The 22,654-nt window shown below is 44.1% G+C and overlaps 1 protein-coding gene across 2 annotated transcripts in view; it reads left to right on the top strand.

The window, feature by feature from the left end:
• Smpd3 (sphingomyelin phosphodiesterase 3) overlaps positions 1–22,654 on the top strand; it is an 88,621-nt gene continuing 65,967 nt past the window's right edge. Inside the window, exon 1 of one of the 2 annotated variants that reach the window (XM_063247558.1) lies at positions 1–196. The gene's annotated coding sequence lies outside the window, so the exon portion shown is untranslated. The remainder of the gene's footprint in view (positions 197–22,654) is intronic. The other variant, XM_003471996.5, reaches the window with a different exon arrangement.

The raw sequence follows: 22,654 nt of genomic DNA, 5'->3' as shown, positions 1-22,654 counted from the left end.
GAGGCGGGGTCAGCGGAATGAGGCGCGGAGCTGTTCGCCGCTCCAGGTGCTGAGTCCTAGGGAGGTTCTGGACGCTAGAGCCGCGGACGCCGCCGCAGCAGCCGTGAGAGCCGCCCCCGGAAAGCCCGGGCCGTGAGGAGCCGGGAGGTGCCGGTGCGCCGTGAGGCGCTGACTGCCCTCCTGCTCACCATCAAAGGTTGGTGCTGCAAAGATTTGCTTTTGTTTTACTGGAGAGGAATGAACTGAGCGTGAGGGGGCCTGGGGAGTTGATGGGACATGGAACGCCGCTTTCAAAACCATGTGTCCCGGAGAGCAGCAGCAGACTGACCACGGGCCTCCCCTTGGCCAGGTGTCTAAGGTCGGAGCAGCTTAGGTTAGTTTTTGTTTCATGGTGGAGGGAGTTCTTGAGTGTGAGGGGAGAGAACTGGGGGACCCTCCCCCATGTCTCAGGGGAAAGCATGGCAGGCTCGGAGCCTCCCTCCTCCTGTGCCTGAAGTCGAGGCTGCTTGGATTATTGAGGGAGGAGTGTTGTGGATGAAAGGTTTGGAGGCAGGGAGACCCTTCCCCACAATACCCTAGTTGTTCGAGGGCACAAAGAGGTCTGGCTATGATGGATGAAATCGCAGGACTCCTCCCTCCGCTCAGATCCTGCTCAGGTTCGAGTTGTAAGGGAGACCCTTCTCCATACTCTTCCCTTTGCAGTCCTGGGTTTTTGAAGAGGGAGGCTGAGGATGTGCACAGACCAAGGGACTCATCCCCATACTGCTTCTATCCAAGGTTTTTTGGGGAAGGGGTATGAAGGGGGGCTGAGGTGGGTGAGGGAAAGGTCTGGAGATCCCCTCCCCATCCTGCTTGGAGTGGTCCCTAAAGGAAAGCACTGAAGGATACTCTGGTTCCTCGGTGCTCTGGCCAGGGACTAAGGTCGGAGTGGCCTGGGTAAGAGAGGTGAGTAGCGAGGGGAGAAAGAACGCCTGAGGGACCCTTCCCCACTCGCGTCTTACCTCTTAACGGTTCTCAATCTGGATCAAGGTGCGGGGCTATGAGAGTTGAAACGACCCTCCCTGCCTCGCCACGCCCCAAGGACCAGAGCTTCTTCACCGCAGCAAGGAGCCAGCGCCAGATGGGCACGTGCGGGGCAGGACGGGGCGGGTCCCCTCTCAAGCACCTGGGAGCTCGAGGCCCAGGTCCCCTGCGCACGGGATCCTCGAGGGCTGCTCTTTATGGCACAGGGCGCGCCCTAGATCCGGCGGCAAAGAACTGCGTCCTGGGCGCGCAGCGGTCCCTCTGGGGTGCCCCGCTCTCTTGCTCTGCTCGGGCATTCAAGGGAGGACAAAGAGGAGGTAGCTGCACTGGAGGGCGTGCGCGGCGGGTTGGGCGAGGGGCGCGGCTGAGGGAGGGGGGCCTCGGGCGCGGCGCGGGTGGCTTCCGCGGAAACGTGCCAGAAGCCTGGCGAGAGACAAAGCGCGCTCGCTTCTTGCGGGCCCGCGTGAGCCGCGTGGAAAATCCTGAGGGAGGAGATGGCTGCGCTGGCCACAGCACTATGTCCCACACCTCCTTCTCTTTTCCTACACACCTCCCCACATCCGATTGCCAGCCCCGATCCTGGATGCTGTAGGCACGATGGTGACAGGCCTAAGACCTGTGACCAAAAGGACAGGAGCAGGCAGGGGCGGTTTTAGTGCAGAGAACATGAGTGTTTCAGGGTCTGGAGAGGCATTCTGACTAGATTTCTATATGCACTATCAGTCATATTGGGTCAAATTTGGTTCTGGAACTGGGATATGTTTAAATCTTTGGAGCCAGGATGTGTTTGTGTGTGTGTTTGCATGTGTGCATGCATGTGTGTGTGCATGTGTGTGTTTGCATTGGTGACAGTGTGGTCAGAAAGTGTAAATGCGTGTGACTAGGTAAATGTGCCAGTGTGTGCTCGTGTTCATGTGTATGTCATGGTGAGCCTGTGTGTCTAGCTCTGTGTGTGTATAGAGGGTGGAAGAACCATTTACTGCCACATTTGAATTTTTGAGGACAGCAGGATAGTACTTTTAACTCACAAGCCACAGTAATGACCTAGGGTCTAAGTGGATGGCTTCAGGGTGAGGACAGCTTCAGGCTGCCTTGGACCTAACCTGAATACCCTGCAGAACGTGGGACTTCACAAAGATGTGGAGACCTCTTTAGTCTTGGAGCGTCAGGTCTGACCTAGTGCCCTGTCCTTCCCATCCCTCAGAGACCTTAAGGTCTCTGTAATGGGTTGCCCTGAAGACCAGAATTTGGGGCCCACCACTACCACACCCTTACAAGTAAGGCTTTAGGAGCCCATAACAGAGTCCCTTATAATGTGCATTCAAGATTGTGTGGCAAGGCAACTTTTGGCATATTGGCCTCCATGTCTGGGAAGGCTACAGGACTGAGGTTCTGGGCAAGTCACAGGTGACATCTTAGAAATACCAGGTACATGCACAGAGAGAACACCAGGGTAACACACATTCCATTAAAAGGCAATACCCCTAGAAGATAAGCACATCCCTGTCAGACCTGCCCATTCCCAGAAACTGACCCCAATTTCACAGCACTTTTATGGCAAAAGTATTGCATGGTCTTGAGAAATCTTGCCATAGAATGAGGAGCTAGACTGTGGCCAGGGAAAGAGCAGGTACACAGTAATGGGGCCACCAGCCACCCAGCCCAGCCTGCCTGATCTAGTCCCTGGCATCTATAACCAGTGCCCACAGCGACCTCTGCTGGGATGAAGTCAAATCAAAGCACAATTTGACAACCAACACTGCCTTGGGGGAGAGGCTTCCAGTGGGTGTGGGCACTGTTAGGTAAACTCACAAATTTTTCTATCTGGGGGCTACCTATCTGCCTTGGGTGACTTGAGCTGATGTTATACTCTGTAGTTCCTTCAAGTGAATTCAGGCATGAATTGCTGGTGTCCTCAGCTGAATGGAAATATTTAAAGTGGGTCTGGAGGCCTTTGTGTTTGCAACCACTTGGGGAGGGGCATCAAATCCATTTGTGAAGACCATATATAGAAAACATTTATCAAGCTCAAAGCGATTTCAACGTTTTCTCAGTCTCTCCCCTACCTCTATTATTCCCTTCCTCTTTTATCTTGTTCCACCTTTATCTTCTTTTCCTCATTATTAAATTAGTTAATAACATATTTTCAAAAAAACTCTTCAATGATTATATGGCCTGAAAATGCAGACATATGGAAGCTATTACTAAATGCTAAAATCTGTGAATACTGGCTCTTCCAGACCTCATAGAAGTCAGGGAGAGAGAGATGAGACATGCTCAGTCCTGAATAACCACCTGGTGACATATGTCTCTTCTAGAATTACTTTGAAGGGATTTCACACTGTCACAAAATTGTTAGAGCTCCTCAAGTTAAAGGAAGTATTTAAATACCTCGTATTGTTCTTAGTTTGGCATCCATGTGATTTGCATTGAACTATGTGACTCAGTATCATAAAGTAAAAATAGGACTTAATTTCTTCTTCACCTGTTCAGAAGGTAACTGCATATAGTGTGTTGTGCTCTGCATTGGAGAGTGAAAAGCTAAATTACCTCATAAATTGAACCACCTGCTTATCCTGATTAGAGACTGGTGCATAGCATCACCTACAGAAATAACATTACTTTACATTTCTTTCAATTCAGCACTGAATCTTTGTCTTGTAAAACATTTCCTGATGCTCATATATTATTACTTTCACTTGAGGTTAATTAAGAATATTTAATCCTTGTACTGAATCCAAACAAATTAAATATCAGCAGATACAGGAAGATGTGGGTGGTGTTTCTGCTGATTTTAGGCTAAAAAAAAGTCTTAAAGTTCACAGGGGGAAAAAAGGACTCTATGGTTCAGCAAATCTTATAGGTGGAATTATGGCTTTCTGAGTGGAGGCTCCTTAGACATTTCTAGGAGGGCTTTTCATGTTGAAGAATCTGAGCATGCATGCCAATAGCAGTGTGCATGCTGGGAGTGAGACTGCAGCCCCTGGAATTCCTAAATCCCCACACTAACGCATCCTTTCTGGGAAAATTCCCGGAGTTCCTGCGGATCCCTCTCCCACAGGCAGCCCAGTCAACAATGAGAGGAGCTGTCCAAGGTTCTGGAGCACTAGTCTCAGTTTGTCTGGTGGGGAGAGAGGATTACAGGAGGTGGAACAGAAGCAAGACTTGAGGGCTCTGGCCTATTTGAGGATCCCCTAAAGCTAATCATGGAACAAAAACAAAAGGGAATAGAGTTGTAGAAGTTTTTACTGCATTATTTTCAATGAACCCATCATTAATCCCTATTTTAAAAATTACAAGCTAATAATAAGAACAAACATTTTCTGAGTCAGGCTCTTCACATGCAAGAATGTATTTAATCCTCATAGTCATAGAGGTATGTAGTGGTGCTATGTCCAATTGCAAGATGAGGAAATAAAGCTCTTTAAAAGGAAAAGTGGAGGCTGGGGATTTAGCCCAGCGGCATAAGCATCTGCCTTGCAAGTGTGCAGTTGTAAGTCCGATCCCCGGTACCAAAAAAAAAAAAAAAAAAAAAAAAAAAAAGGAAAAGTGCTTGCCTAAGTTTACAAAGAACGAGCAGAATTTAGGTTCCTATTAAACCTGAGTCTGTTAAACTCCAAAGTCCCCTCTTTACCACATTTGTTTCCTAACTGCTATTATAGATGCAAAATTGAAGTTCTGAACTATCTTATGTAATGTTCTAACCAAAATTTAGAGGGATGAGATTGGGAGCCAACTGAAACAGACATAAATCACAGAATCAAGTTCAAGGGAAGGTACTGCCATTCTTTATGCCTTATTCTGGTAACAAGCTTGGTCATTAAAGAAAGGAAAAGAGCAGTACAATGATCCTTGTGACTAGAAACTGAGCACTTTCTTTCTAGAGCGGAACAAATTTCACAGTAAGCCAAGCCTGGCAACAAAGTGGAGTTTTTTGTTTTGTTTTTGTTTTTGTTTTTAAGAAAGTAGGAAAGAGAGGAAAATTAGGAGAGTTCTTAAAATAAATAATACTTATACAGCCAAATAATAGAACTTACCTTTATTTTCTAGCATTCTGTTCCAAAGCTAGGTATCTGCATATTGTTAGGAGACTCTTTTTTAATACCCAATATCGGATTTTCATAGCAAAGCCTCTAACACTTACATAAAAGTTTTCCCTGCTGAGGCCTTCAGCCAATTCCTTAGAAGTAATTACATTCCTGCCTCATGTCATCACAGCCAGTGCTGTACCTTTAGATAATATGCAAGACTCCTGAAGATGTGCAGATTGGGAATCTGGTTCCTCTCGTGCCACGTGTCCTCTGGTCCTCTCTAAGTTAGTAGTTCCAACTGCCCCCCCAATCTTGGCATCAGGCCATGTGCTTGAAAATTCCTCTTTTAGTAACTGTAGTTTTCAGTATCTAAAGAGAGTAATGAGGAATAGAACTGTCCCTTTTTTACCTCTCTCTCTGAGCTTTGTAATATTCAGATAGGGGGATCCAGCCTCTTAAGAAAATGCCTCACATCAAACTGGGTTTCCATCTTATTTTGAATGATTCCTTTCCCTCTTGACTGTGGGCTTTGCAGAGACCTGATGCAAGGAACAAAAGGTTGCTATTACATTCTCCTAGGACACTTGGAGGCCAAGAACTCAACTCTCCATCTTGGTCTGCTGTGGATCATATGACTACGTATAAATTTGGTTGTTTTCTTTTGTAGAGTCATTAATTAACTCTCCTCAGCATCAGAACAACATGTAATAAGAGGGAGACCATTTGTGGGGGTCTCTAAGAAATCCTGCCTAGGACTTAGCACCATCCCTTTTACTAACAGGATCAGGAAATAATTTTTAACCCTGAATATCAGAAAGCTTGGAGCAGGTGCAGTGGCACATGCCTGTAATCTCAATACTCAGGAGACTGAGCCAGGAGGATTGCCATGAGTCTGAGGCCAACCTGGGCTACATAGTGAGCTCAAGTCCCACCTGAACTACATAGCAAGACCCTGTCCCAAAAAACAAAACAACAAAAACAGAAAAGCTTAGATAATCAAGACTTTCATCCAGGATATGAAAGGAGACAGAAAAATAATTAATTGCTAAGGAGGCTGCTATAGTTTTTCTGGTGTAACTGGGAGACCCAGGGGTCCCTTAAAGAGGGATAGATTTATATCTGCTGAACAAATATTTAAATATTTCTTGTGCCCACAATTTGCTGGGTAAAAAATTGGAAACAGAGAGCAAAGTCACAACTTGCATAAGCCCTTCCATGTAAAATTACTGAGCAGAAAAAAGAAACAGATGCAGAAATCCCAAGAAGGATATGTGTTATAAGCAAAGAAAATGTTTAGAAATGCAAAGAATCTTAGTAATCACAAACCATCATCTTGTTTTTATCATCAGAAAAAAAGGGTTTCTCTGGTCACAACCCTGTTACTGTCAAAGATGGGTTTGAACCCAGCTTTTATATCTAACATTATGTTTTTTCTGCTGTCCTAGCTGTTGCTGTGTTCACCAGTTCTAATCCAAAACCCAAATATAAAGCTGAAATAGACAGAAACAAACAATAAAATAAGAAAAGTAGAAAGTCCATCTTTACTTGTGTTGTCCAATATAGTGGCAACTAGCTGGCTATTGAACAGTTGAAATGTGACTAGGTTGAAACAATATTCTGTACATATTAAAGTAAACAGCATTACATTTCTACTGAACAGTGCTATTTTAGAGTGATTCAATTTGGGAGGAAATTTTCTTTACAAACTGAGGCATTTGCAAAGTGGATATAATCAGCCTGAATCCTGACTCTACTATTTGGCTGTGTGACCTTAAATTTCCATTTCACCAAATTGTGTATAAAATGAGGATGATAATTATCAGCTGTGAAGTTATGAGTTAAATTAATTAGAACAGTAACTGGTCCACAGTTAATATTTACTTAATGTTAGTTATTATAAATACAGAAATTTGATATGATCTTTAAGGGCAGAACAACAGAAAGGAGAACAAGCAGATAATTTTCAGATAAATCAAGTGAAAGATTTTTTTTGAGACAGGATCTCACGATGTAGTGTGAGCTGGCCTTGCGCTTGCTTATGTAGCTCAGGCTGGCCTCAAACTCACACTGATCCTTCTGCCTCGGCCTCCTGAACACTGGGATTACAAGTGTGCACCACCACTCCCAGCCACATAAAAGATTTATTACTGGTTAAAACAGGATTGAAAACACTTGCTAAGTATAAGTCATGAGTTACCATGATATGGTCCCTATTTTCTGGCAGATAATGATGTTGAGGAAAGATTTCAAGCTATTTACATAAGCACACAATGAAAAACAAATTAGCTAACTCCATTATACGTAGGTCTTGACTTCTGTTAATGAGTTGAGGAAGAGTATGATTAGAGGGTGCTTTGTACCAAATGACTCAAGAGCTTAAAATCTTTCAGACTTGAGGGTTTCTCTGGGGGATGAGAGATCTGTGTTCTGGGGAAAAATTTCTGGATAGGAGTCAGGTACCTAAGCTCCTGTGTGTTCTGCTATTCCTGTTAGTCTTGGTCAGAGTACTGACTCTCAGTTTTCTCTTGAGTAAAATGGACATAATACCAGCTCTTTCTCGGGTCGTGGTAAGGAGGAAATGAGATACTGCAAATAAAACACCTGGTACATAGTAGGCTTTCAACAAATGGTAGCTATTACTAAATAGGACCTCAAGCGTTCCTTCAGTAGAAAACACTTGGTTTTGGGGGTGGTTTTTGGTTTTTTGTGGGGGAGGGGAGAGACACTGGGAGTTGAAGATTTCCTGTTCGAAATCTTCAGACTTTTCCTACAATTCCACTGCTTTACTCCCCATTCTCCCACAGTCAGGGGCTAGAAGGATAATTTCACCCAGTTAAGTATATCTGTGCAAAAATGTAGGTCTCTGTTGCACTGAGCACATTTTGCAGTACAACTTCTCTTCTTCTCTATCCAGTTAACATGTGTGATCACTGGGATGATGAGCAAGCAGCAAAATGAGCGCTGCTGTCCATCGTATTTATCACTTCTGATTCTGACTTTGGCATTTAGTTACTTTACATGTAGCTTTTTTTTTTTTTTTTTTTTTTTTTTTTTTGGTACTGGGGATTGAACTCACACACAATCTCATGCTTGCCGGGCAGGCACTTATGCCACTGAGCTAAATTCCCAGCCCCTAGCTTTACTTTTTTTAAAAAAAAGGACATAACTTTGGAAACCAGAGCTCCAGAACCATGTCCTTTTGCCTCCTAGGGTGGGCCAGGGCTCTATTCACTACTCACTGGAGCTGTCCTTGGCCATCCTTCCTTCTTCCAAAAGTTCACTTTTTGAACCAAAAAATATGTATGTTAAGCTCAGTGGAGAATTACATTAACAGAGCATGTTGGCCTATCACAGTCAGATTAGTCCCACATGAAAGTGTGGGAAAGTATTTTAGCAGGTGACCAATATAGTCAGATTTCCTGGATGGACTGAGGTAGGGGCAGTCTAAGAGCAGGTACACCCCGGGTCTTGAGTTTCAGGGACTAAGCACCAGTGCTAAGTTCTTTTGGTATAGTTGTCTTGAAATGCATGTTTCCCCAATCATTCATTTATTCTTTTGTTTACTTAACAAATGCTAAATAGTGTATAGCTAAGAGCAGGGAATACCTTAAGAATCATTGCCCTGGAGGAGCTCAGGATCTGGCTGGGGAGAGAAATGTCTGTGCACAGAGCAAGCTAAGGAACAAAGGCCGAAGCAACCATAGGAGGTGTGATTAAAGAGAATTGGCTATGCCACTGGGAAAGCTATGGATCTCAGTCAGACTGATATGAATCTGAATCTCATTTTCAGCACCAAACATGTGGCCTCGGACAAATGCTTTAACTTTTCTAAGCCTCAAAACCAACTTTTCCTGGGCTGTCTTGGAAATTACATGGTAATATATAAAAAAGGGCTTGCATTGAGTCAACCATTTTGCTTAGGACTTTATATATGTAAAAGACAACCATTATTTTCCTTGTTTTATAGCTCAGGAAAATAATGTGCAGGCCCTTTAACTAACTTGCCCAAGGGCACACACACAGTAAGAGGTAAGACCCCAGTCTGAATAATCAGAATGTAGAGCTTACTCTTTACCTCTGTGATCTCTGCCTGTCCAGTTTTAAGGTCAGTAGGAACCCAAGAACAATTTGGAGGAGGAAGAGATAATCTGTGGTTAACTTGGGAGAGGTCTCCAAGGATGAGTACAATATGGAAAATCTCTAATAGGTAAATAGAGCTTGATGAAATGAACAAGGATAGCAACACCAGTGGTATGTTCTGGAAGCACTGACATGGAGTTTTTATAGCAAAGAGGTGTTTAGAGAGAAGAGGTAGGAAAACCTTGAACATCAGACTAACACATGTTAGAGAATCAAACATGTTCATAGGCCAGAGAGAGATGTGACATCTGAAACCACTAGCTTGGAGTATTTCCTCAAATGTGAGCACTTTGTTGCAGTGCTAAGCACGCTACCAAATGCACCCAAAGCCAGCATTTGTAGAAGGCTTGGCCAGGCAGTGCCACAGTCCAGTACTCCTACCAGTGCTCTTCACTTTTCAAAGAATTTGCATGGCCTTCTCTCATTTGGTCTTCACAAAAGCTCTAGGCAGGAGGAGGGGCAGTCCGCTGCAAGGACTGCTGCTGTGTTAAGTGGCAGGCAGCACAGCCTGCCAGGAAGCACAGATGCCAAGCACAGCTGCGGTGCCCAAATCCAAGCACAGAGCTTCGGAGAGCCCTTCTCTGTAAGGGAGGAAGCAGAAGGTGCTCCCTGGGCTGAGGCCTTTCCCCTGTGCTCTAGAAGACAGACAAGATTGTCTTGTGGTTCATGATTTCCCACTGTCACCCCCAAATGGCTGTGGCTGCTGCAAGGACCTGAGTCAGGGTCATTGCAAATCCCTTTCTGGTTGCAGCACTCATAATCAGTGGTCCCTTCCTGTGCAGAAAGCTTGCTTCACAAAAGGAGATTTTTCTGAACTTGCTATCTTGAATTTATTCTGATTATTCCACTATAGGCAGCAGGAACTGGAAACTAAGCCCTATCCTTCTTAAGCTAGTTAGAAGGAAAATCTATCTTTTCAAATGGCTGCAGTTGCAATCTGCACTAGATTTCTCTCCATGGCTACGCCTCTAATAACAATGGAAAACAAAGGCAGGAGGAGAGAGGGATACGGATGTGGCACTTCTTCCAAGAGGCACCTGCGGTTCTGTGGAGGATGCTAGGCAGTGGGAAGGTAACTTCACAGCTACAAGAGTGTCTCTTGATGAGTAAAAGAGGAGTTTTGATGTGCAAAATGACAGAAGATGAAAGAGATCATGGTGCTTCACTGTGCATTCTTTGAAAAATTATGCTAGAATTCCAAATGCCCTTCACATTCTGGAAGGGTACATAGAGGAGTGGGCAAAGCCACAAAGATTTTGTCAAGTTGGCCAGAGCTAAACCCCTAGAAATGATAAACACTGGGTAATGGAATATTAAAGGCTCATCTGACCTTGACCTCAGTAACAATTAATTAATTCTACACATGTTGAATGCATCAGATGAATTCTAAAGAACAAAATTGAGTCAGGAAGTCAGAATAGTAATAAAGGCAAGATGTTCGGAATGGTTTGGCATCAGGATGTAGGGCTATGTGGCTGTAAGAGTGGCCTCATCAGCCAGATCTCTTTTGCCTGATCTGATCCCGAGGCTCTAACACACCAATTCTTAGAGGTTCCTGCAACCAGCCCTCAACACAAGGACACAGAGCAGGTGCTCAGCTTCACAGCTTGCTCCTCCATACTTAGTTCTAGCTTCTAGTCTGTCATAAACTCTGCTGGACAACCAGGAACACAGAAAAATGAAAGTGAATGAGACACAATCAGTCCCTGTCCTCAGGAGTTAGTCAATTCTCAGCAAAACAAGGACTGCAGTGTAGGAAATGTATAAATGAACCTGGCCACCTTATGATGCTCCCTTCTAGGTGCTTCCTTGCACTTCTAGATAATACATCCCCACAGGCAAGGCCCACTGGTGTTGTATTATTAGCAACCTTTTCTCAGATCAGATCTGAGCAGGCTCTGCTATGGAACCCAGGGTAGCAGCATAAAGGTAAAGGAGGCAAACAAAGGCTGGTGTCTTTCAGAAACTTAATGCATATACAGTAAAAAATGCTCTTCCTTTATATCAGGTGTGTCTAATCCACTGCCAGAAAGCCACATATGGCCTAAGATGGCTGTTAATACAGCACAATAAGATCATAAGCTTTTAACATTATTTTGTGATATTTATTAGCTATATGTTTCATAACTCGATGGCTCTGTGCTTGAGTGCAGACTACATAGGCAACAGTGGAACTCCGTGCAGAGGAGGTGCCAGTGCAGTGCCGACTCTACCTCCTGTGCCCACCACACAATTGAAATCTGTGTGCATCAGATGTTACCTGGACTTGCATGATTTGGCAAGTAATATATAACACTTACTGATAATAGTATTTCAGCCTAGCTATGTGGCATGTGTGCCTGTGAGTACAGGCGTTTATTGTTACTAAGCAGACATGTAGATTATCTTATTCAGTTATTAAACTTGGGCTTGTGGGGGCTTTTGAAAGTGGCTTATGTTATTTTGTTTAAAAAATAATGTTTTCCTATTTATATACATTAACTATATTATGCATTTATTTGTGACTCAAGATAATTCTTCACTCAATACTTTCCAGGCAAGCCAAAATGTTGTCCACTCACGTTTTATGTACTTATAAAAGGGCAGGCTCTTGAAATCCTTTGCCTGCAATTAGAGCATGCTGCCACAAGGGGCACTAGAAAGCAACATACTTCCCATAGGTATGGTATGCTGAGCAAAGTAGATTTTTAGTTCTTAATCCTCAGATAATAAGTTTAAATTGACTGATTTAAAAATGTTTACTTATTTTTATTTACTCTTAATTACACATAATATTTATACACACATAGAGTACAGTATGCTAATTCAATATATGGGCACCATTTGTAATGATCAAGATTAATTAGCAGTTCCATCAATAGAAGGACTACACATTTAATAGGAACAAGCCATGGTAACCTATATATAGTGAGCAGAGGGTTAGGGCTGTGAATTCATCAATATTTATTTAACAGAATCAATTCCTGCCCCTAGGTACTCGGCTCTGCAAGGAAGATAGAGACACATAATTACTGTGCAGCAAGTTAAGTGGTATGAGGGAGGAATGAACAGGGACAACCAGGAACACAGCACAGCGACTATTTCTGACAGCAGGAACACACAATACACCTCCTGTGGGTGGGGTCCAGATGTTAACACCTTTGTCTGAGTGTTTCCACAAACAGAGAAAAAAGGAATGTATTAGAATGTTGTAAGGAAGGTTGGTCTATTGAGTGATGTTGAACATATCACTTGCATCTCTGGACCTCAGTTTCCTAATCTGGTGCTCTGAGGTCCTGATGGTGATCATTCTGACCTTGGGGCTAGAGCAGACCAAAGGTTAAAATGATGACTTTGATCTCCAAGAACCAGGCCTGACTTTGTCCCAGCCAGCCCAAAGGCCTTTTTGGCACTTGCTTGTCTAGAACCTAGTGTTGCTATCTCTTAATTCTGGTGAAATGTTCCAAGAGATCCCTGCCAAGACTCTGGTCCCACTGGAACTCTAGTTTGTGAGATATCAGTCTTTGGTGTACAGCAGAGATGGCCTAGCTCTCCTAAAGCACTCTTTGGTTTTACACCCCCCACACACATACACACACACACACACCAGAAGCCAAGCTGGTCCCATTGCATGGCCTTTCCTATCTGCTCCTAACTAGCAGGGCTTCTGACCTGAGGGTTCTCTTGGGAAAGCCTCCATCTAGTCAGGCAGAGATCAGAGACAGAAGTTGCAGGTTAGTCCCACCTCACCTCTCCGGGACCCTAGATGACAAGCTTCTACCTGGAATGTGCTTCCTCTGGAGACACTAGGCATTGGACAGGCTGCCTGCATGGGCCCCATCCTGCCTTTCTAGGCCTTAGCCCTGCCACCCAACATTTCTGTGTTAGAAGAAAGAGTGAACAACTGAGCAACTGTCTTTTTTTTTTTTTTTTTTTGGTCTTTTTCCTTTTTTTTTTTTTTATCGGTACCGGGGATCGAACTCACGACTGCCTGCTTGCAAGGCAGGCGCTTATGCCGCTGAGCTAAATCCCCAGCCCCGTGAACAACTGTCTTAATACATGTTTTAAATGTAAACAAACCATTTAAGGCCACTAATTGCACTATAGAGAGTTTTAATACACAATATATTAGAGTTGTACCTTTTTAAGACAATACACAAATGGAAGTGCCAAAGGTGGGAGGAGGGGGACTTTGCTGAAATTCCACTTAGAAGTCTTTAAGGAGATCTTTTAAAATAATTTATATACCCAGGAAATTTCACATCTGAGACTATTATGCCCTGTATTACTTTCTAGGCCTGAGAAGTTCAGGTCCCCTGTACCAGGACCTTCTCTCTGCATAGAGCTCACCTCTCCCAGCTAGGATCAGATCTGCTCAGGCTGTCTTTATTGATCAAGGATGAGCAGACCCCAACACCCCACCACTACTTTGTGCCAAATGTGTACACTCAGGATGGGCTCTCATATCCCAGGAAGCACTGGGCTTCAAGGACTTGGTTCAGGGAGTTAGCAAACAAAGAAAAATCAACAGAAGGCCTTTAAAGCCATTCTACAGAGGCTGTAACCTTCACGAAAGGAGTTGAGAAGGTCAGGCTGAGATAAGAATAGCTGCTTAGGAACCAAACACAGAAATTAAAACATTCATTGGTGGCAAATGAAGGCAAATCAGTAGAGCGAGAAACAAGATGTCTCCCTTCCAGATTGCTGCAGAAAAGAAGAAATCGTCTGTGATGGCTCAAAAATCAGAAAGAAAGGAAATGTGAAAAACAAAACACAATGACAAGAGGCCACCCAGAATGATGATGACAATAAATGTAAGCATTTAATATCCCTTGATGGAAGACAAAGGTTCCCAGATTAAACTAATACAAGAGACTCACCTAAAATAAAACAGCTCCAGGGTAGGCAAAGATATACCAGGTAAATGCAAACAAAAGAAAAGCGTGAGTGGCTGTATCAGACAAAGCACAATTTAAGGCAATAAGCAGCATCAAGCAGGATAAAAGGGGTAATTTTATATTCATAGGAGCAATTGTGAACGCATAACTGTTCTGAACATTTGTACACTCAGTACTCAAGCATCAAAATACATGAGGGAAAATCTGTTACAAGAAATACAAGAAGCTGGGCAAAGGATAGTTGTAGGCATAAATTTACATACTACTCCAGAAGCTGACATCAAGTAGCCAAAATGTATGTAAAAATAGAAGAGAGTAATATAAATGAAGATTTAATTAAAAGGTGGATACTGGATTTGGTATTGCATTAAATGATGTTTGCTACGTTTTAAAAGACCTCCAAAAATTGATGATTGTGATATAAATATTAAGTTTAGTACAGATTTTTATGTGCGGTATGTTTACAATTGTAATTTTTAAACCCTAAACCACAGAAAAGCCACTGAAAGAAAACATACCAAATGTTGACATCTGGTGTGTTTATACAGGTTAGAATTTAGATATTTAAATTTTTTCTTTCCATTTTTTTCACCCAGTGTTCTTTAATAATCATAATATTCTGTGACTTTAAAAATGAATTTTAAAAAAGATGGAATAAGGCTGATCCTGATAGTACAGGGTTGATAACTTCCAAAATCTGAGATAGTATTTATTCATGGAGGATTGGGTAAAAATGTAAGCAAAATAAGGGCAGGAGACAGTGATTTCAGCAGGCGCCGAGAGCCTGGGTCCTCGCACCTCTTGGTCCTGCGGGGTCACTCCCTGCTTGAAACCACGTTTGCCCTGGCCGCTGCATTCTCCCAGCTCACGCTTCTACCTCCTGCAGTGCATCCCCCAGCTTCTGTCCTCTCCTGGCAGACTGAGCATGATTGTTTCAAGACAAGACATATCAGGGTCCCCTTGCTTTTCCCTCTGTCTGTGTCTCTGGTGACCTCATCCACTCTTGTACGGGACATAGGCCACCCTGCTCTGGATGGTAAGAACGCTTGAAATCATCTTTAACCCCAAATTGATCACAGAACTTAAGGATGTTCATCAGGCACCACCCCACACACATGGGGCAGGGACGGTGGACATGCCTGTAGTCCCTCTTAATGCCGATATCAGGGCACAGGGATTGAGCGTGAATCAGGGATGCCCCTGGGGGTGGTGATGAGAGCAGTTAGGCATCCCCAGTCAGATGCAGAAGTTTCCCACGAATGAATCAGAATAAATCATCGCCCACTCTATGCCATCCAAAAATAAAGCCTATGTCTCTCTCTGACTTATGAGATTATGAACTATGGTTCTTGCAGTAATCAAGAGAAGCAACAATGTTGAATTTTAAAAGCAAGACCCAGGCTGCCCTAGGCCTTTCAACATTCACCCTGGACCTAAGTTTTCCTCTGCCCCCCACACACAACCAGCTGCTGGTTCAGGAGATGGACTTTACCTCACCACTGAGATTTGCTAGTCAGTGGTTTCTGGTCTGGCTGCCCATCTTTTTGGGGAAGAATGGTCTGCAAATACCCTAAAGTTTTCAGACTACCAGGAAAATGAGGATGAAATCGAGTTTTAGTCCACTGATGTGGTTTGTTAATTTAAAGGCTTTTATAACTATAAGGTACAGACTCTTTTGAAAAGGGCAAAAATAAACTTAAGTACTAATTCTAAACATGTATTCTTATCAATTTCAGCTCCAAATGCATACTCCCACCGGAAAGTAAATTACTCTGAGGGCTTTCTAAAATTATTACCTGTAATTTTTTATATTTTCCTAGGTCTGGATTGCTGACCAGTTACCATTTTATTTTGAAAGGCAAATGTGCCTAAGACCATTTTCTTTTGGAAAACAATTTCATGAAATCCTATGCAGCAATCTGGTTTTGGAGAGGAGAATGTTGCTAAGGAACCTCTAGCAAGTCACTTAACTTTACTAATTCACAGCCTCCTCTTCTTAAAAATGAAAAAAAAAGTATTACCTACCATGAAAGACTGTTGAAACAAAAATATTTCTTAAGTAAAGCGCCTGGTGCAGTGCCTGTCTTGCAGCAGGAACTCGGGAAACAGCCGTTGTTACTGTTACATCAAGCAGTGGTTTTCCCTCTGCCCGCTCCTGCCCCATGCATGTGATAATTGAGAGTCCATGAGGGAAAATCTACTAGCTTTGCACATCCCCAGCAGAACAGCTCCAGCTCCACATTCCTTAACTTCTCACTCAAGAAGCATCAGAGGGCACTAACGTTAACTACAGTTAATTCAATTACAGGAAAAGTCGGTAGGATCTTTGCTTATTCATTTTTAAAGTAAATTAGTCCCAAACTTTATTGCTTTCTCATCAGTAACAAATTAATGGGGATGCATTAATGTCTGAAAGACAAGTTCCAATTACTTAAAAGCCTATTTTCAGGGAACGAGTCCCATTGTAACATCCCTGGGAATCAGCAGCCCTAATAACCCCCTTCTCTATGCAAGATCTGGAGTGTCTACATTCTTGCTGTCTGAGACTTTCAAGTGACTGCAAGGGTCACATTTTGTTCCTCCCTCAAACTTTATCCTCTCCCTGGTATGGTACCTTGCCTTTAGCTGAAAGCTAATAAATATTTCATGAATAAATGCGTCTGAATTCTGCCCCCACTTTAGTAGTACCTCCCTGTACTGGGACTGGCAAATGTGCCATATGAGCCAAAATCAGGTCAGATGACCTGGCTTCCAGCAATAATGTGCACAGAAGGCAATGATTAAATAATGCATGTCTATCCACTTGACACAACATTCTGCAGCCACTGGAAATGATGCTCTCGAAGACTCAAAGGCCACATGGAGACGCATCTAACATTAATTGAATAAATAGACCATAAAGAGAGTGTCCTGGTCCAGCCATTGTGCACATGGACCCAGACTGAAGAGGGGACCAGACAGAAACTTACTAGGAGAGCAGCATGATTCTGCAGGATGTGTTTCCAGATTCTCTTCCATGCTGCTTTTACAATGAACGTAAGGTAGTGAAGGAAAGGCCCTAAAGATTGGAAATTAGCCCAATGCTTCTTCACAAGTATGTAGCCAACCTCAACGTGCTAAATTCAGAATGAAGGCTGAGGAGCCGGATCAGAGGAAGGATGGGTGAGCCAGAGTCCATTCAGGAATGAAATGTGGACTTGACCCAAAATAGCTGTCATGCTCAGCCTAGAGTCTGAATTAATCTTCCTCTTAGTTTATTGATATCTGTGAAATTGATTCTCACCACAGCATCACAACCCACGGCCCTGGCATTGTAGTCAATCAAAAGCATGACTGTGGAGGCAGTAAAAAGCAACTGCTCCAAATATTTGCAGAGAGACACCATGGTGGGCTTTATGGAGCCTACTTGTTATCTCTGCAAAGTGTTTCTATGCATAACTGGAGGGGAAAAGCTGCAATTGGAGTGGAGTGGAAAGGGTTGTCTTAGTCCCTTTTCTGTTGCTATAACTAAATGTCACAGGCTGAGTAATTTATGAAGAACAAATATTTGTATAGCTCATGATTCTGAAGGCTGGGAACTTCAAGATCTGATGGCCTCATCTGGTGAAGCTCTTCATGCCAGCGGGACTTTCTGCAGAATCCTAAAGCAGTGCAGGGTGTCGCTTGGCAAGATACATCACCCTGGCTTGAGTCCCCCATCCTGTCCTTATAAAACCACACTCCCATAAGGCTCCACATTAATGGTCCCACTTAACCTTAGTTACCTCCTAAAGTTCCTACCTCCAAACACCAGGCAATTAAGTTTCCATCCTCTTAATACTATACAATGGGCATTAAAGTTCACCATGAGTTTTGGTAGAGCTATTCAAACCATAGTGGGGTGGGGGTGGTATATGTTGGTAGCAGAGGCTTGTAGCAGCCAGCTTCTGCTGCTGTAAGGTCAAAGCCGACCTCCCTTGCACTCATGCTGGAAGCTTGGCCCCACTCTCCGATCCTCTCCTCACTGCAGACCCAGACTTCACTTCTCTCTCCTAAGACAGGACCTACTTCTTGCTCACACGAACAGTTTCCTTCCTTGGTCCTCAATTTCTTCATTTAAGACAGAACAGTCCACAGGTCTTGTGGAGACTCATCACTAACAAAGAAATCTCAAACAGGCCAGCATTAGCCCTAAATCACACAACCCCTCGCCTACCCAGCCAGGCTACACATGAATATACAGTCCTGCAGAGCAGGACAGGAGGAAGAGCCCGTGGTGTCCCCAAGCTCCTGCTGGCAGGAAGAACTGTTCTGGAATCAGTATGGCAGCTGTGAGCCCCACTGTCCCTGAGCCTACCCAGATTCTTATCAGAAAATACAGCTCAGCACCAAGGTTTCCAAGGCAGTTAGAGTCCCTGATCACTGGAGACAGAAGCTTACTAAAGTTTTAAGAACAACCTTGCTCAAGCACATTAGTCCTCAGGCAACCCCAATTACACTGAGCTTTGCAGAAGCTGGACGGTAGCTTGACTGGACCATATCCCCCTGAATCTAGCAAGAAAGCTAGCAGTCCTTGGCTTTGCCCAGACTGTACCTTATGCCACCATTAACCTAGCTCTGGGCTTTCCTTAACCTTGGGGGCAAGAATCAGTTCTACATTCATAACCCTACAGTGGCTTAAATCCTTACACAGTGTACCCTGTCTGTGGCACAAAGCACACAGCCATCAGAGAGCCATCATCCCCCACAGGCAGCAAGGTTCAGTTACATCACTAAGACTCCCTTGAGTTGGCCAGACTGGCCACTCTGGTCATAAGCACCATTGTCTACTGCAATTTCTGATATGATTATAGTTCTTAGAACCCAGAATCTAATGGGTCTTAGCCTTCTCTGAGCTCTCTGCACAAGATGAGATAGCATATCCCTGTGTGTCCAGGTCTGCCTCTCTCCTCCAGGCCAGGGACCAAATGTGACCCCCTCCAGCCCCTAATCCAGATCCAAACACAGATGGAGGGTTCTATAACATTGGGAACTCAGGTATTGCCTCTGGCAAACCCCTCGTGTTCACCCTTTCTTCTTCTTTCTATAATCAGACATAGAAAAGAAGGGGTTGATGTTCACTTCCCACCATGACCTCACAGGAAACCCTTTTCTCCTGTGACGGTTAGTCCAGCCACAAGACAAAAGGATATTCCTGCGCTCCTTTGAAAGTCCACAGCAAGAAATCCCCTCCGGAACAAGCTGGCCAGGCCTTTTTGTTGGCGCTGCATTTACCCCACCCCACCCCCAACCTCCCATATCCGCAAGGTGGGGCGGGACACCCTCTATTTGCAAACCGGAGACTGACTAGCTGTTTGAGGCAGGCTGAGCGGTTCTCCTATTAGAAATGTTGCCTCTGACAGACCCATCGCACATTTGTCCTAGTCTTTCTGGTTTATTGCCCTCTAGTTTATCTTTTTTCCGTGGCCAGATTTTCTCAAGCACTGCTCACAGAAGCAAAGGGGACTTCATGCTGGAAAATCTTGGGTCATTAGCTGCTATAAGTGGAGTCAAGCGAGTTTGTCTCCACGGTGATGTTTACTTCTCTGCTTCCAGGAAGAGACTGCTGCTCAGATGCTCCAAAGCAAGCAAAGCAATGGGATGGATGTGAGTGAAGGCGGACACGGCTCACAGGAAGTCTAGGGTTCCTGGCAGACGAACAGGAAGGTGCCTCCCTTCGGGGCAGACCCACTAGCTGTCCTGGAGGTGTCCCCTCCTCGATGTCCTCTCCCTGATGTCTCATGTTTCCTTTGCATTTTGGGCCTTGAACAAGGGACTAGATCCTCAGCTGAACCCATCTCGTTCCTGCCTCTGCTTTCCAAACCCCTCCTCTCTCCTCTGTCCTACCCACTCCCTCCTTCCTTTCTCTGATTTGATGTCTCAGCTCCCACATTTAGAGGTGACTGCTCAGAGTGCATCAGCACCCCCCAGTCATTTTCAATTCCCTTCCCACTCCTGTGACCCAAATGAAGCATATTACATAGCTCCCAACCTAGAATCATTCTGTTGAGAGCTGCCTATAGCTCTAGGATTATGTATCTGGTATAGTAACCAGTAGCAATGTGCAGCATTTTTTTTTTTTTTTTGAAACGAGGTATAACCATGTAGTTCAGGCTGGCCTTAAACTCACTATGTAGCCCAGGCTTGCCTTGAACATGCGGCAATCCTCCTGCCTCAGCCTCCCAAATGCTGGGATTCCAAGCATGTGCCACCACGCCCAGTCAGCAGCTATTTAAATTAAATTAAAAATTCAGTCCCACTAGCCATACTTAAAGTACTCAATAGCCATGTGTGGCTATTGGTTACCACTGGAGACAGGCACAGACACAGAACACGCTATCATCTCAGACAGTTCAACTGGACTGTGCTATCCAGAGCCTCAAGATACACCAGGGTTCTGATTCTTTCACTGAATACTTCCACTGTTCCTCCTAGCTTTTCCCTATCATCTGCAAGTTTGATCATACAGAGAAGCAGAACCATCTTCTTTGAAATCAGACAGACTCAAGCTTAAATTTTTTATTTGAATTGCTGAGTGAACTTAGGATGCTCTTCATCTGTAAAATAGGAATAATCACATCAACCTAGCTGGATTGATGGGAGGACTTAATAAGGAAATTTAAAGTATTTAGCAGAAAGAAGCAGTCCATAAATATAGTTATTATTCTTATTACTGATAAACAGAGCAGGGTCAAAACTGAGTCAGTGTGAGAGATTTTAGTGTGTGCACACTGACGAGGCTGGAAGACAAGTGCCGTCACAGGACCAGTAGAGAAGAGTGTGGCTCGGTCCCTTAGCCTCGTGGGGATATTTCTATTTTAGGTGCTGTTTCCTCACCATATTGATTTTAAATCAATTGTTAAGAGCTTTTCATTGTTTCACAGCTTTTTGAATCATGTCTCCCTTAAATATTCAGTAGTTACTGCTGGCAGCTCCCATCGGTGAGTCCCTTATACACCGAGGACGAGCTATCCAGTAGCCGTGAGCCACTAGACCTACCAGGGTCAGCTTCAGGCTCGGTAGGGAGACACACGGGGGCTTCTTGGTATGGTTAGTAACTGGCTGTCACTGTGACCTGGGTCACAGCTCACCACTCTCCTCGCTCCTTGTGTCCAGTCCCAATAATAGTTTAATAAATGGCATTGTCAGAGATCAAATGAGGTTATCAAATCAATACACATTCTCCTGTGTATTGGTGTCTGCCAGCCATGTGGCCTAGCTCTACATCAGACCTTAGTAGATGTTGAGCAGATGTGTTAACTAGATGCTCCATCATTTAAAGATCTGATTTAGAACCATGCTATGCATTTTGCAAAAGTGGAACAGGATTATTAATGCTGCAACAGATATGATGGTGTAAAATGGAGCCTTTACCTTAAGTATGAGGTTTATTTTCCTCAAGAAAAAGATGGTCCACAGTCAGCACCAGAGATCCCTGCTTCTTTCTGATCAGACTCACTCACTTAGCACCTCTGAGCCCCTTCGTACGACAGGCTCTATGTCTTGTGCTGGGGCTACATGGTTGACCATAGAGACACATGTCACTGACTTCCCTTCAGCAGAGGGCAGGGGAGGAAACTCAAATACCATTCTTCTGGTTGGTTTACCTCTTTCTCTGTGTCTTTTAGTTGTACTGCTTATTCTCCACATTCCCACCATCTAGCCAGTCTGGGCTGCCCTAAACCAAATAATTTATTGAATATCCCACCAGCCCTTCAGCTGAAGGTTCACTCATCCCCATCTTGCTAGCAATAAGCCAAAGAGCTTAGGGTCAGTTTTGATGCTTTCCTTCCTGAGTCTGTCCTCACAGTCTCCTTGGTTTCTGGTCCTTTTTTCTTTCCAACTTGGATCTGCTCCAGTGGGCCAGTGGAACAACTCTGGTTCCTTAGGGGGTCTCTCCTTGTCTTCAAGGTATCCGGTGGAGTTTGTCTCCCATAGCTCCCCTACCACATGAGCCAATGGGTTCTCTTCAAGAGATGAAGAAACTAGCCCTTTTCCTCCCCCATGCAAAACTTGGCTACTGACACTTGGTATGGAATCTTGGAACCCTAAGGCTGGAGGAGACCTCCTTGGCAGTCTATTTCTCTTAAACACCAGAGAGAGACCCTTCCTCACCAGTTCCAGCCATGGCTGTAGTGCACTCCGGGGACATCCATGAGGTTCAGTTTTATTTCTGGCATACTGAGAACTGATAGCCAAAGGTCTAAAGCCAGAGATTCTGATTCTAGCCTGTGTAAACCCAAGTGTCTGATAAGTGGAGTGGGAGTTATCAGCTCCCTACTACAGGCACCATCTCATCATCTAAGGCTCAGAGAAGTTTGAGGACTTTTTATTATTATTTTGGAGCAATTCCTTACAAATATGCTTCTAGTTTATAGTAGTCATCAGGGGAAGTTTTTGGAACACTATAGCATCTATTATATATTCTGGTACTGGGCACAGTGCTGGAAGTCTACATGGATTTTCTCCTTTCATCTCTCAGCTGTCTAAGGTTGTGGCTACTGAGATGTCCTGTTTTACAGATAAAAGTGTTTAGGTTCAGAAATGAAGTTATTTTACCCAGAT

The sequence above is a fragment of the Cavia porcellus genome, unplaced genomic scaffold (assembly GCF_034190915.1).
Source record: "Cavia porcellus strain 051 isolate PalLab524CR breed Dunkin Hartley unplaced genomic scaffold, mCavPor4.1 scaffold_4, whole genome shotgun sequence".
NCBI lineage: Eukaryota > Metazoa > Chordata > Mammalia > Rodentia > Caviidae > Cavia > Cavia porcellus.
The sequence above is the reverse complement of the archived record's forward strand: the minus strand, read 5'-3'. Positions and strand labels throughout refer to the sequence as shown.